Below are 16,215 nucleotides of genomic sequence, written 5' to 3'. Positions count from 1 at the left end.
GCCAAGGGGAAGTTGGCCACCATCCCAGGAGTGGGGTTGGAAGCAGGGGGTAGAGGGACCTGGGCCCACTCTACTCCACTGAGTCCCAGTCCAGGGCCCTAATAGTGGCTGATGGCTCCACCACGGGGTCAGCAGGGATCCCACAGAAACAAGCTGACTGGCAGCAAAACCAGTTGAAAGTCTGGTTTCTGTGGGCTGCTTCCTACCAGAGTCTGGGGATAGGGCTCTGTAGTCCAAAGATCTTCCATTTCCTTGGAGTACATGGTTGGTGGCAGTCCTCGCAACTATTTCTCCAGGGTCAGTATCCTGGGAGAGGGGCACTGCACAGTGCAGGTTCAGCTCCAGAGTTTTGCAGTTGGCTGGAGACATCTGCCTCCTTCCCTGGCTCCAGCCCAACTGAGCTGCAAGGCCCGCCTTTTATACTTTCTGCCACACCCCTCTGCTTCTGCCACAGGGGGTGGGGCTGGTTTGACTTTGCCTACCGGGGGATTGTAGTTGTTTCTTGCTCTCTGGCTTGGAGGGAGGCACTCTGCCTCACTACAGGCAGAATATCATTGGACAGAATTTCAAATGATAACTCTGTGGGACTGGCTGGTATTGTCCAAGCTCATCCCTTAAGTGTGATGTGGCCCATGCATTCTTTCTGCCATTGAATTAGCAAAGGTGCATCTGTAGGAGTTGCTCTGTCCACATATCTATTCAAGTGACACCATCATAGGACCTAATCACATCAGCCACGCCATCAGGGGCTCGTTCACCTGTACATCTACCAACGTGATATATGCCATCATGTGCCAGCAATTCCCCTCTGCAATGTACATTGGCCAAACCAGACAGTCTCTACGCAAAAGAATAAATGGACACAAATCTGACATCAGGAATCATAACATTCAAAAACCAGTGGGAGAACACTTCAACCTCTCTAACCACTCAGTGACAGACTTGAAGGTGGCAATTTTGCAACAAAAAAACTTCAAAAACAGACTCCAAAGAGAAACTGCTGAACTCGAATTAATATGCAAATTAGATACAATTAACTCAGGCTTAAACAGAGACTGGGAATGGTTGGGTCATTACACTAATTGAATCTATTTCCCTATGTTAAGTTCTCCTCATACCTTCTATCGGTCATCGTAATTATCACTTCAAAAGTTTTTTTTCTCCTGCTGATGATAGCTCATCTCAACTGATTAGACTCTTCCTGTTGGTATGCATACTTTCACCTTTTCATGTTCTCTGTATGTATAAATATCTCCTGTCTGTGTGTTCCATTCTATGCATCCGAAGAAGTGAGCTGTAGCTCACGAAAGCTCATCCTGAAATAAATTTGTTAGTCTCTAAGGTGCCACAAGTACTCCTGTTCTTTTTGCGGATACAGACTAACACGGCTGCTACTCTGAAACCAGGAATTGCAGAGTTTTCCTAGGAACTTTAACAGGAAACCATTAGAAACACAGACATTCATCATGACTGGCTAGGAGTATTTTGTCACAGGCTGTTCAGTCTTGGGTATATAAGAGTACACTGAACATTCTGGGGTAGGGGATGCCATTTAAGCTGTTTGCTATTAGTATGTTGTGGTAATAATCTTTTCAAGGAAGTAATTGAAAGTGCCAGTTAGAATTGGTGTATTTGGGAGGATGTGGGGAATCTCTCCTCTTTGTGCATTTCACAAGAGCTGACAATTAGGAGCTGCTGGACATGGGGGGAGCTTGGCTTTCAGTTCAAAGGTGTGGACTGGTGGGGAAGGACTTCTATGCATTGATATTCATTCATGTTTGGGGCTGGTGGTGTTTATGGTGCCCTGGTCTGGTGCTTCAGGATGAGACTAATAGTTCCCAAGTTTGTGGTAAATAGGAAAGAGGGTTAAGGGAAGTCCTTTCCCAACAATAAGCTATGTTGGAAGGAACTCCCAGTCAATCACTGTTTATTTCAGGTTCTGCATGTTGTTTTACGACATCCTGGATTATGACTTTACATGTTTTGTACTTTTGCAAAACTATTTGTATTGTAATACATTTTGATAGCTAGTTTATTTGTATAAAATTATTCATAAAACAGGATCCTTTTTCAATTTTTTTCATAAAGTGAAAAGCAAAATGGAATGAAATTTAAAAAGGCTTGGTTGGCTGAAGCACCATGAGATAGAATTAAAACTTTCCATATCTCAAATCCTTTTTCATAATTCAAATTTTTAAATGAGTATGATCAATGAAGGGTAATGAAAGCTGCTTATGGAATGTATTGCACCTTCAGATAAATTATTTTGTGTGTGTTTGAAAATGGAATTTCTATTTCATATTTAACCATCACAATAGTTCAGTCTAGTAGGTGGTTTGTTATTTAATGCTGGTGCTAGATGGATTTTTTCCCACTACTGTTCTTAACACTGGAATATATTCAGTTGTTTTTTTTAATCCCTGAGATGAAAGTCTTGTTTTAACAGATTGTTGCTAATTAGTGCTGAAGGGCTGTTGAAGTTAACTCTGTAATTGCAAAATTAAAAAATTCTTACTCATTGGTCTTGATGTAGACATTCTACTCAGGACAGTGGAGATGTAGAAAGAGGTGGTCCAAATGGTACTGATTTTTTAATACATGAATTTAACAACAGAGTTTGAAAGAAGAGGAAGTTATTTGACATTCTATTGAAATAGTTGTGAACAGATATAACATGCCAGAAGGAAAGAAAAGAGAAAGGGTAGATTGACAAAATAGGAAGAGAGAGAAATGGACTAGGAAAAACATATAAAAGATTAGTTACTAAGCAAATTTTCATTCTGAACTTAAAAGAAAATGCATCCTGCTAATAAAGGAGATGGAAAGCAAACTGGAATAGTGAGTTTAGTAACTTTGTGATTAGAGAGGAGTCTTAAATATGCTATTAACATTTCTAGCATTCTACTTCAATTGATGTTTGACCCTCTTTGTGTTATGTCTTGCAATACTAGATATTATTTTAAAAGTGGGTAAAAAAGAATAGAAAATTTAAAAATGTGCCTTTCATTTCTACCTTGCAGAAATTCCGCCAGATTTTGGAGACTATCCTAGTAGATTAGTTATCTGATTCTTCATCAATAGTATTCTAGGCTTCAAAGAGCTATGAGTAGTTTCGTACATTAGATCTCCAATATGAGAGAGTGCTTGTGGTTTTATTTTTCCCAAATACAGCTTATAGAGGCAGTACAGTGATTCAGTAAATCATCTTGGCTGAGAGCTTAATCATTATTATCTGATGTGAGTTATTACACAGTTTGCCTTGGTCTGTATTGACCAGTCATTTGTGCTCAGCTTCATGCTAGCTAACTTGATGCTTCAGTCATATTCCATCATGATAACATTTTGTAATGAATTTCTTAGAATTCTTTTGCCGGGGACAGTTGCTCAAATCAACTGGGATTCTCTGTGCATTTTGATGAGTGTAAGAACACCTGTAGAACTTCACAAATATTAAACACCTATCACAATTACCCTATGAGAGAAGTATTGTCCTCATTTTAAAGATGTGGAAACTGAGGCACAGAAAGGCTAAAGCCAGTATTTTCAAACATGGCTATATGAAGTTAAGCATCTAAATAAGAGTGGCCTGATTTTCAGAGATACTAAGCATTTATGTATTTAGGTGCCTAACTTTAGGAGGTCAAGTTTGAAAATTTTGAATGATGTATTTAAGACCATGCAGAGAGTCATTGTCAGAGGTGTGGGATTATTCCTTTAGTTCTGGCCGTTGTTTGGTGCACTAGAGTAAACTGCGTCTCATGCTGCTGACCCATCCGGGCTAGCTGCATGCATCTAACTGGTAATGAACATATAGAAGGCCTTGAGCCATCAGCTGTAGCCTGGCTGGCACTGCTCCTGGCAGCTAGAATCTTATTTGTATCTTCCTAAAAATCAATGGACCTTTCATTGTGTTTTCTCTTGATTTCAAAAGGCCAGCCCATGGTCCATGAGGGGAGTCGTGAGTAACTAGTGATTTTTTAGAAAAATCAGTGATAAGTTTTAACCATAGGGATCAGATTTGTCTTGATTTACATTTTCAAGGCTATCATTAAGAAGCAAAATAAGTTTCAAGTCTTTTTTCTTGTATAGTACTGTATGTGTTAGTATGGATCCCACTATAGGTGCAGATGAGCACCACATATACAAGGTCAAATTATTTTTTGAATTCAGTGTCTATTGGAGCTGCACATGCATATGCCCCCTTGTGCTCCTATGTGATGGCATGAAGGCAGTGTGACCTCATGAGTAGAGCAGAGTGAATAATGGATTTTTAATTCACTGGCAATTCTAAAAAACTGAAAACCAAGCAAAAAAAATTGTTTCAGGTTGAAGTGAAAACAAAATTTTGTCAAATCAAAAAGTCAAAATTTTGAGTTGGCTCAAAATGAAACATTTTATTTGTCATCTCAAAAATTTTTGTTTTGATTTTGGGCATTTTGACAAAAGCAATGGACGACTAGATTCACAAAATAGATGGGGATAAGGAAAGGTGAAAGTGGAGGAGACCTTCCTTATAACTTTTATTGCATTGGTTAGGGAACTCATACAGGATATAGGAGACCCTACTTCAATTTCTCCTTGTACCTAATGAGGAAAAATAATTAGAAAATTTGTTTCCCACATCTTATCCTTACTACTGGACTATGGAATACTGTGGTATGAGTCTTTGAGAGTCTCTTCTGTTGGAGCTGTTCCACTTTTTATAAATAAAGTCATTGCAGCAAGGACTTGAACTTGGGCTCCCACATCTTAGGCGGATGCCCTAACTGGGCTATAGAATCGTTTTCACTGTTTCCCTTTCTGTTTCCCATAGTCATTATGAATGACTATGAATTGCCACTATGAATGACCGTGCTGTAACCGCGACCCTTACTCTGTTCCCTCTTAGCACCTCTGGCCAGGAGATGGAACCAGGTGAGTGTACAACCTGCTACTCTCTTTGAGCTCAATTTCTAAACTATTTATTCATCCATTTATATTTTATTTATTTAGCAGAAATCTTTCTTCATCTCTTTTACATCATTTATTTGGATGTCTCCTCTTCTTTCCCCTCCCCCCCCAAAAAATCTACAGCATACCCCTCTATAGTGGGGAGAGGGGCTTAGTGTCAGCTGCTGTGGTGGACTCTAAACCCCCAGGGTTTAATTCTTGGCCAACTTGCAACGCTCAGCCCTCTGGCCATTGGGCATAACTGATGTCTGTTTTTCTTTCAGGGATAGTTGCATCCCTGATAAGTATTTGGTGCATAAATCTTCCTCATCTGAGGTTCATAAGTTGAGGGACATGTGGCTAATACTCCCGTTCAAGCAATCTATGCATGTTATCTCAGATCTAGAAGGAGATATTCACCTCTAAAGGAACCCTGCGGTGTTAGCAAGTGCCCCGCTGAGTAGATACTATACTCTGAGGGTCCACTGAGAGGAAGGTAGGGAAAGAAAACTTGGTTGAAATTGGCACCAGTCACATAGGTACTGAATACTCTGGTACTGGGGCTATTGAAACAGCTTACTCTGACCATCTTAGCACCAGCACCAACCTTGCTCCCTCAGCATAGGCAAAGTCATCAGAGCTGGTGCCCCAACATATGGCCAAAGCCAAGCGGAGACCAGACATGACTCCAAACAGAGGCACCACCCAATAGAGGGGGGGAAGAGGCATCCAAGTCCTTTGCCAAAAGAGCGAGATTAAGTGAACTGATACTGCTGGTGACAGTACTGGCACAGACACCATTAGAGGCCCAAGGTATACCCACAAAGAACCATCGGGATTCCTTCTGGGAACATTGATACTTGTATAATGCTGAGACTGGAACCAAGACATCGCTCCTTGGCACCACCATTCAAAGAATATATAACTCCATGTCATTGTGGACAGACTATGTATTCTCTTTCATGTCCAGCAGGGATACTTCTCTGCTACCTTTGGAAGTGACCTCAGAGCTGATAGAAGAGGCCTACCTCACAGGGCACGAATCCTGCACAGGTGTGAGTGACGATGGGCTGATCAGCTGCAACCTGGCCAGTACCCATACCACTCTGGCCATACTGGCACTAGTGGGGACCATTGGTCCCTCTGTACTGTAGCAGGTCTCCTTCTTGCACATTCAGAAAGAGGAGATCAGGTTCCCTTGTGGCATCACTACTTAGTACACTAACACTGGAGTCAGAGGCCAGAACAGCAGCAACTCTAATCTCCACCAAAAGAGTTGTTTTTCACTTGATGGGGCATTTGAACCAGCTTCTGCCCTGGCAGTTGACAATTTTAAGGCCTTCCAAGATCTGCTCAGGCACACTGTGGAGACCCTTGGTATAGAAATGATGGTTATATAGGGGAGCACTCATAAACTCCTTGACATCCGGACTATATCAGCTCCTGTCAAGATTGCTCCCCATCAATGAGGTCATTCTTGAGCCAGCCAAATGTCTCTGGCAAACTCCAGCCACTATTCAGCCCACATCCAAACAGGTGGAGAAGCATTATCAGATGTCCCTGAAAAATTTTGAGCACTGTTACTCTTTGAAACCTGATCATTGGTAGTCAGTGTTACAGAAAAATCTAAGTCATTGAAAGGTGTAGAGAGAGAAGAACCCCATACTTGGTACTGGGAGAAAAGAAATTACATGCATGGGATGCATCTAGAACTCTGTATTATTATATTGACAGGATTAAATCATTCAGACTGTGAACACATATATTTCTGGCTATAGCGGGATGTTCAAAATGTGAATCTATCTAATCTCAAAGTATATAAAAATGGATACCACTAAGCATCTCTTTGTGTTACCAAATGGCTGGTGTACCTCTACCAGCAAACATCAACTAATTCCAACAGTGATAGACTTTTTCTTCCTGCTTCAGTCCCAGTGTTAGAGATTTTCAAGACGGCAATGTGCAGTAACCCACTGATTTTTGTCAAACACTGTGCCTTGGATTTAGCAGCTAGGTCAGATGTCAAGTGTTGGAAGCCAGTCAATCACTGTTCAGCTGATGCAGCTGAAATGCCTCATCCCCACCATCCTGAAGAGGATCCTGCTTACCAGTGGGATTCACACTGAGGCTATGTCTATACTACCACGGTAAGTCGACCTACACCAGGCAACTGCACCTACGTGAATGAATTAGCTGGAGTTGGCGTACCTTAGGTCGAGTTACTGCGAGGTCTGCACCGCAGGAGGTCGACAAGAGAAACTCTCCTGTTGACTTACCTTACTCTTCTCGTCGGGGGTAGAGGACAGGGGTCGACTGGAGAGCGATCTTCTGTTGATTTGGCGGGTCTTCACTAGACCTGCTAAATCAACCACTGGTGGATCGATCTCTGAGCATCGATCCTGGCTGTAGTGTAGATGTATCCTGAGATATAAAGAAAGAATGGCTACTTACTCTTCAGAAGCTGTGTTTCTCTGAGATGCGGTACTCACTGTGGACCCCACAACCCATCCTCCATCCCTCTTTTGGCGTCCTCAGCTACTGTGGGCTTCAATTATGAGGAAACTGAGTGGGAGGCATGGATGCTATGCCTTCTGACAGGAATAAAAGGAGGCACAGGGCATGTTCACAGCCCCAACGAGTGTTACTATTAAAAAAAAATCTGATTGTGTGTATATTGGGTGCATGTGAAGCTATAGATTGGAATTCATACTGACTACAACATCTAGAAGAGCGGCAGGTTAAGAACCATTCTGTATTGAGAAATTAAAGCAGAAAGATTCTCTCTTGTATTTCTAGGGTCTGTCAGATGAGGAGCATTTATAGCTCTGGGTTTTTTTGTTTATGAAGGCTGGCTCTGTATAGAGCATTGATATTTTTTTTTGCTCTTTTGATTCTTGACATAGGGCTGCAGTAAAAATTACACTGAAATTAATTGGGTAGATGGGAAAGATGCTTGAGGGAAGGAAGGAAGAGGAGAAAGATAGAAAAATAGTGATTTTAAGGTCTGATTTCACACAGTTTATTTGAACTAGAAATATATGCTGCATGCTACTGGTAAAATAAGATTCTCAGATTTGCAATGAAATACCGGATTATTTTTTAGCCTAAATGATTTTCAAGATACCACTGGTCCCTCACTCTAGCAGTGCTCTCTTGGCACTGTTCCAGGTGTTAGCTCACAGCGCTACTGCTTTTGTAACATATTACCAAGTTATGCTCTGCAACCCTGGAAGATTAGGGAAAAAAGAGATTAATGATGTGGCATAACCTCACCAGTTTACATCAAATGAGCCAACCATTGGAACTTGCTCTCAGGTTAACCTTGTGGTTTGTAGAATTGAAGTAACAATTAATGAAAAGTGGCAAAGAACACATATCCTAGAAAGCAAACTTGGATTTAAGCCACACTTTCTCTGCTTTTAATCTACATGCTTTGATACTTTGTGTATATAACTTTGTGTTTTACACTGTTGTCAAAATAATGTTTATTTTTAAATTTGTATTTTTGTTTATCTGAAAAGTTGCTTGGTAAAACTGACCTTGTGGGGCTGCATGTTTTGAGTCCTAATGACTTCCTGTTAAAATGTGATTTGTTTACAAATAAAAGGTTTTTCTAACAGTAAATGCTGCAAACTCAACTTGAGATCTGACTCAAGCTGTGTTCTTTTTGGCTTGCATATTTTCAAGGAAGATTCTGCAGTCAGAACTTAATAAGCAATTGTATTGATGTATGTTTCAGAATTAAATCCATTTTGCTTTCTAATAGCTATATTGTCTAAAGAGCTCAGAAGAGTAAAAAGTAATATATTTGGGGCATTCTATACGTTGGGGGAGCATCCTCTAACCCACATATTCCTCATTTATATATAATTGTAATATTGCATATAAAGTAGGCCGTATGAGGTATCAGGGGAAAGGTTATGATCTTCTGAAAGTCATTTTTCTATCTAAATATGTATATCATTAATGCATATGAAGTTATGTGAATGTGTTGTATGGTTGTCATTAAAATATGCCATGGGTTTGGGAGGCACCCAGATACTAGCTCTCTAGAGACAATGACAAGCGAGGTAACCAACACCCAGGTGGGTGCTAAACAGATATGAGCAGCCATTGTCCAGCAGAGGAGTTACAATGCAATGACTCACTTGCACAAGGCCACACCAGGGGAATTGCTCAACCTTGCCTGGCGATTCAGCAATCCACTCCAGACATGCCTAAACTTGTGTTCTCCAAGCACATGGGACAAAGGGTATAAAACAGAACACAGTGGCCACATGCTTGGCCTTACTCCTGTGTCCACCTATGCTGCAAGCAACAAAGACACTCAGAAGACTGAAGACTCCAACAGAGGAGACTGGCCCAGGTTTAAGGGACAAACCTGTATATTAAGGGCTGCAATATCCAGTGGGGTGAAAAAAACTACATAATCTAGATGTTACCCAGTCTAATAGGGTTGAGAGTTTAGACTGCGTGCTTTTATTTTATTTTGGTAACCACTGTGACTTTTTGCCTATCACTTATAATCACTTAAAATCTATCTTTTGTAGTCAATAAACTTATTTAACTGTTTATCTTTACCAGTGAGTTTGCCTGAAGCGTGTGGTAAATCTGCTCAGGTTTGCAAAGGCTGGTGTCTATCCACTTTTCATTGATGAAGTTGTGAACCAATTAATAAATTAATCTTGAGCAGTGCAAGACAGTATATTCCTGAGGTGCAATGCTGGGTGCTGGGGGGATTTGGCTGGTACCTTTCCCTGTGTGATTCATGAGTGGCTCTGGGAGCATTTATGCATCTAACTGGGTGTGGGGCTCCACATGCTGTTGTGCTGAGTGATAACAGCACCTGGAGAGATTTGCTGCTTGTCACTAGCAAAGAACTGTGAGAGAGAGCCAAGGCTGGAGATAAGGGGGCACAGTGGTCCCACAGTCCCAGGCTGCACCCCGGGGAACCTGTCAAAATATTTTTGTCAGAAAAGTAAATAAATTTGAAATAAATACACACAGGACATATCTGATAACCATAATCATAGCAATTTGGATAGTTATGCAGGCAAACATGTCAAGTTTATTTTAAAATATTAAAAATATCAAGGGTTAAGCAGATTGAGAGGTTAAAGTTTAGTAATATATCATATACTGTTGTAAATCAGAAAATGGTAATCTTCATCTTCACAAGCTTATTTTTCCTAGAGGTAAGTATCCTGGTACATGATCCCTGCTCTTAGCCTGCAATATGTACCAGTGATGAGTTGCTTTGATGCCTCTAATTTTTAAAAAATTAATGAGGCTACAGTAGTTAGACATTCTATATTTCTCTTTTTCAAAAGGGTCTGTGTACCCACACATTCGTTTATTTTTTTTTCAAAAGTCATATCTGGGAAAAGGTATTAAATAGAATAGTGGGTTTAAAGGGTGGTGGTAGACAAGTAAGGTAGCAGATGGTACGCAGGGAGGGGTAGAGAAAGTAATGCTGCACGACAAAATTCATGGGAAGGATCATCTTTAGTATGTGGGAGGAAAGTCATGTATAGCATGGGAACAATCTGAATTGAGAAGGAACTGTCAGGTGGTGTGTCAGAATGTATCGGGAGGGACAGGAGGTGGGAAACATGAGATAGAGGTCACATTTACAGTAGACTGTTTCACCAGTAGAATTCATGCCAGCATTCAGCCGAAGACATTATAGTTTTGATAAAGCACGTCCACACTTGGCCTTTGCTGATGCAATGTGTCCTTATGGCAAGAGCCTGTATGGGCAAAAGATGTACAGCACTGTGAGCAGGTATCCCTGTTCTCCCACCTCACTATTTGGCAAGCTGCCTTGTGGGACTTTCTTTTTTGCAGTACATTGCAGGATAATAGCTCTCCTTTAATGGAATTATGGAAGTTTGAGATCATTTCTCCATAATTCCTTCCATCCCATGGTCTTTTTGTAGTTTTTTCTAAAATTCACACAGTTCCCTCCATTATATCCCATAATCTGCTCTTCCTCACACTGGTTTTCAATCCCTTCTCCATTTTGCTGTCAAATTCATGGGTGCTGAACAGGTCAGTGGAATTCTTGTTTCTGTTTTACAGATGGGTCTGATTTTTCTGTATTTGCAGCACCTCAATTACCACAGCAACTGGTTATGCAGCAGTGAAAATGAAAATATTGAGGAAGAGTGGATGATGTGGACAAAGAATGGAACTGGCCAGGTGCTGCATGCATTCAGTGACCAGCTGTGCACAGTAGAGTAGCATTTTTGGCCTGTGAAGTAAGCACTGGGTAGTGGGATTGGATCCTTATGTAAATCTGGAATGATCAACAAAGGCTGCAGAACTTTGGGATGCAGAAGGGGACATTGCTGAAGTTGTGAGCCAAGCTTGCAAAAGCCTCCAAAGCACGCACACCAAAAGGTAGAGCTGGGCAAATAACAGATGTTTTGTTTTGCTGGCTATTTTGAAAAAAAAACAAAAATATCTAATTTCTGGTTGAAACGGAAGCCACATTTTTAAAAATCTTTTGGCTAATCAAAAAGTTGAATTTTTTTAATTGAAACTTAATTTTTCTTTTTGTTTTGACCCAAATAAATTTGTTTAGACTTTCAGGCATTTTGTTAAAAGAAAAGACTATGTAAAGAAAACGAGGAGGAGTTGGTGGTGATGGTGCCTCCCCTTATGAGCTTTAGCCCAATGGGTAGGGCACTCACTTAGGGTGTGGGTGACCCAAGTTCAGTTCTCCTTTCTGCCTGATGAGAAGAAGGGATTTAAACTTGATCCTCTCACATTGCAGGAGAGTATCCTAGCCACTGGGCTATGGGATATTCTGGTATGGGACTTTGTCCTAGCCACCAAGTTGTAGAGTCATTCTTGCTATCTCTCGCTCAATTATTATCCATTATTAATGAATAACTATGGATTGCAATTACAAATGACAGTGGATAGTTATTGGGTACCAGCAGCACCACCACTTTATCTTCCTCTTGCTTTTTTGTGAATATAGTCGTACTTTTGTTGCTTTTGTCAAAATGTCAAAGTCTAAATAAGTTTTTTGAGGTTGAAACAAAACATTTCATTTTGGCTTTTTTGGTTCAGTTGAAACTATTTGGTGAGCTCAGCATGAATTCATGAATAGTTTTGTTTGATCTGAAATTGCATTGTTTGGAGAATAAACTATTTGAAACACTTTGCCCAGCTCTAGAAATGGATGGTTATTGTGCTGTAGAAGCTTGTAATTCCTTATTGTTATAAATCAGTGGGCAATTAGTTAGGTGTAGGAAAGTTTTTCCAGTGGTGATGGTTGTCATCCAGGTGTGTAACACCATTAAGTGTGTCTTGCTGCCCAGGTTTGTGACTCTTGACAATATGCAGGAAATAATAGAGATATTTGATGCAGGTGTCTTGCCAAACTGTGATAGGATGATAGCTGCATATCCTGATTCTGCTATCCTCCCCTTCCCAACCTTGCTTCTGCGTACATATACAGAAAGAGGTACATTTCCATATTTATGTAAGTATTGGCTGATCACTAGGGATGTTTCAGTGACATGATCATTGGGTGGAAGTGTATGATGCTCACATCTTTAAGAATACAGGATTTTTTGAAAAGCTGCATGCAGGGATGTTTTTCTCATACTAGCACATTTATATTGGTGGGGTTGCAATGGTAATTGTGATTCTCTGGGCCTCAGCCTACGCTTTGCTTCCGTGGCTCATGAAGTCATACACTGGGCACCTTGAACAGAAACAAGGAAAGATGTAATTATCAGCTAAACAGGTGCAGAATGACCATGGAGTGTGCAGTTGGCAGATTAAAGGGATGCTGGAGATATCTCATGTCTAGGCCAGATCTTAGTGAGCCAAATATTCTTTTTGTTATTGCTACATGTTGTGCTTTATGAACTATATGCAAAGCCAAGGGGGAAGTGGAAAAACTGATTCTGAGCAGCCTGACACAAGAATAACTACCAGAGCTTGTCGAGATGCTGTACATCTGATGGAGGCCTTAGGGACACACTTTGCCAGTGTGCAATAGTCAGTGTGCTGCTTTTGTTTTATTTTGCAGTTAATTACACATTTACTTATTACAAGGTTATTGATTTGTGAATAAATTGTAGTTGGCACGTCTATTAATTTTAAGTGCATTGTTAACATTTTATGAATCTAGTGAAAGGGTACTGATTTGAGTAGTTCACGTGTCTTTCGAAAAATAAAGTCAATAAATCACAATTTTCACAAAATAAAACTTGAGCAGTAATAAACAACATAAATACTTCTAAAAAGATTTAAAATGACTAAAAAAGTGCAAGATTCTGCTTGCCCTGGGATGAATCACAGCTCAGTATAGGTGTAGTCACAGCAGTTCTTATTTTCCAGTGGGATTCAGTGAAAGGCATACTATGGCAGGCTGTGCTGATACTTTAGGGGGCTTTGTGTGTGTGTGTACAACCTAGGAAGAAAGAATTGTCCATGAAGTGAATGGCTGCTGGGGTGCAAGTTTTTGGGTATTTTCCTTGGTAGTGCTTTGGAACATCTGAGTTGGAGGAGCTGCATGTTGTCTTGCTGCACTTCCTTATGTATCTCTCAGTCCTTCTGCCTTTCCTCAAGCACGAGCTCCCTACACTCCCTAGTTTTGTGTGCCCTGCCCTCAGAGATCTTGAGCAGATCAGAGAATGTCTCTTCCTTTGTTCTTTTATCTCTCCTCCCCCCCCCGCACCCTCATATTAAGGGTAGTCTTTCAGCAGGTATGGAGGGATAACCCAGCCGAGGCTGCTGATAAACAACCAGACAGACATTGAATAGAGTTAAAGGGTTGGCAGACAGGAAAAGATAGGTATTACAACTCCCTAAAATGTTACCAGAAAGATCTTCATAAAAATATGAAGTGATCAGACTGACTGCCATTTGCTTCAGGACTGTTCAGCAGCTCCCAGTGTGGTGAGTATATGGCCGTACAAATTTATTACAGGCAGTGATAATTCTGGCTGGTGTCTTGTGGTGCGCCAAAGGCCCCAAGAAGGTGTTACGGACTTATAGGGTCTGTGCTATGCTCTGGCCTGTAGATAGTCTCCTGGGAATGCCTGTAGTCTGCCAGACCCCCAAATGGTCACACACTTCCATAAGAGTAGGCGACATAGCCTCAGAGACTGAGCTCCAGCCCTCCTGTTTCTCACTGTGAGCTCTGCCCAGCAAGTGTGACTGAAGGAGACTCCTGTTCAGAGACGTTTACTCCTTTCAAGAATCCATGCACTTCAATCAGTATTTGTAGTGATTCCAGGCAGCCTTTTCAGAACAGAGTAGGGTTTCTTAGTCAACTGAAATACAGCACCGGAAGTCCTTAACTTTTTCTTCTCTATGCTAACCTAAGACCAAGTTAAGACTAGCTACAACCAGGGTGCCACCCAGCCAAAGTGCTGTCAAATTCATTTTGGCTTATCTGCTCTCTGTCCTTTTGTCTGTGCCCCCCAGGTGAGAATTTCTGTGACTCTGTGAGCCCATTTCTTATCACAGCCTCCTGGTACTTCTCAATCCATCATCGTCCTGCTGCAAAGTCATGCTGAGTTCACGTGTTCTTCTTGCCAGAGCCTCCCATTGTGAAAAGTCAGTTGTGCAGGGATGGCTCCCATTGTCTTTCCAGATCCTCCATTGATGGTTTGGTTCCACCCAGTGCTTACTGACCCATTCGTGTCACTGCAGACAAGTGATACAAACATCTCATTTCTCTTGCATTGCCCCAGGAGCATTAATTTAACACTTCTGCACCCTCTGGATAGCATTTTTAAGCCAAATGAGTCACTGCTATGCACAGCATTGATAAAAATATTACAGAAAATTCCCGCATTCGTCACTGAAAGGCAGCTCAATGTTGCCTAGGCCCGTATGCTGCCAGTGTCTTCACAGAAGTGATGTCACTGGAGCTTGTTGCATAAGTGTGGGAGAAACCAGGCTGCTCTTCCCAGAAATGTACAGGCAAAAATGAAAGAATGTTTGCTTGAAATTGCTCCAGAGGAGAAAAGGGATGTCCGGGCCAAAATAAATCAGAAACTGCAAGTGGAGAAGGTTTGTTGTTGCTGCTTACTTCTGGGAGCCAGTAAAAAGCCAAGCCTACCAAGCCAGCAACATACCATTTCTACCTCTTTTTATTCCTGAATCAAAGCATAATGCATAATTAATTTGTTTTGGACTTGGATTCTCGGACTGGAAAACCAAAGCACATATTTATTCTGTTTTTATTCATAAAAATCCTGTAGTAAGAATGCTCAGTTGTTCAGTTGCTTACATGGATTCTTTTTATTTTAATGCTTAGGTATCTGTTTCAGTGTATTTCTTTTTCTGTTTGCAATGCACAGATTTATATTTGCATTATTACGTTGCTAGAATTTCTTTCTGCCTGCTTGCCAAAAGCATGCATTTGGGAATGTTTTTGACTTGCGTGTAGTATTCTGTTATGTTTTGCACTGTGTATTCTTACAATAAACTTGATACTTTCAAAAGGAATTGGTCTGTTCCCTGCCTGACAGTTTGACCACCATTCTGAGAGAGGGGAGGAGAGAGAACAGTGTGTGTGAAGTTTTGGGGCCTGTGAAGAAAGTTAGATGTATTAATGCCTTTAAAAAGAAAAATAAAAATAAAAACAAAAAAAACCCCCATCTGATCTCCTTTCCCCTCCCTCAGTGGTTTCTGTCTCTACGCTCATTTGGGTCAGGTTTAGCTGGGTTGCAAAATGCTCCTGGCTACCTGATAGGTTTGCCTTCTCTGTGTCCTTGTCCTCAATAAGTTCCCGGCCAATGGGAGCTACAGAGCTAGTGCTCAAGGTGAATGCAGTGTGCAGCTGCCTGGCCACGCCTCCACCTAGGAGCTGAAGGAGGGGGATGTTGGCACTTCCAGGCCCCCCCCCCCCAGGTAAGCGCCACCCAGAATCCTCACCCTATCCCGGGCCCCAACCTCTGCCCCCTCCCATGCCCAAACTCCTGCTGCTGCTGCGGAGGTTGAGGGGAAGAGGCACGGTGGCCCATGACTGTCCCAGGAGTTGCCGGTGCGACTGGTCCAGGACTGCCTGAGCTGCTGAGGCACCTCCCGGGCCAGGTGCACCAGCCATGCAGAAATCACAGAAAGTCACAGAATCTGTGACCTCCATGACAAGCTCACAGCTTTAGCCATGTGTCCTCAAGAAGGGGACAACAGTAAGGGCAGGTCTACACTAAGGGTGGGGGTCGAACTAGGGTACGCAAGTTCAGCTACGTGAATAGCGTAGCTGAACTCGAAGTACCCTAGTTCGAATTACTTACCCGTCCAGACGCC

General features: G+C 41.6%; 1 protein-coding gene across 2 annotated transcripts in view; it reads left to right on the top strand.

Moving 5' to 3' along the window:
- RNGTT (RNA guanylyltransferase and 5'-phosphatase) overlaps positions 1–16,215 on the top strand; it is a 414,630-nt gene that overhangs the window by 155,191 nt on the left and 243,224 nt on the right. The window lies entirely within an intron of this gene.

The sequence above is a fragment of the Mauremys mutica genome, chromosome 3 (assembly GCF_020497125.1).
Source record: "Mauremys mutica isolate MM-2020 ecotype Southern chromosome 3, ASM2049712v1, whole genome shotgun sequence".
Taxonomy (NCBI): domain Eukaryota; kingdom Metazoa; phylum Chordata; order Testudines; family Geoemydidae; genus Mauremys; species Mauremys mutica.
Note: the sequence above shows the minus strand (reverse complement) of the source record. Positions and strands in the feature narration are given on the sequence as shown.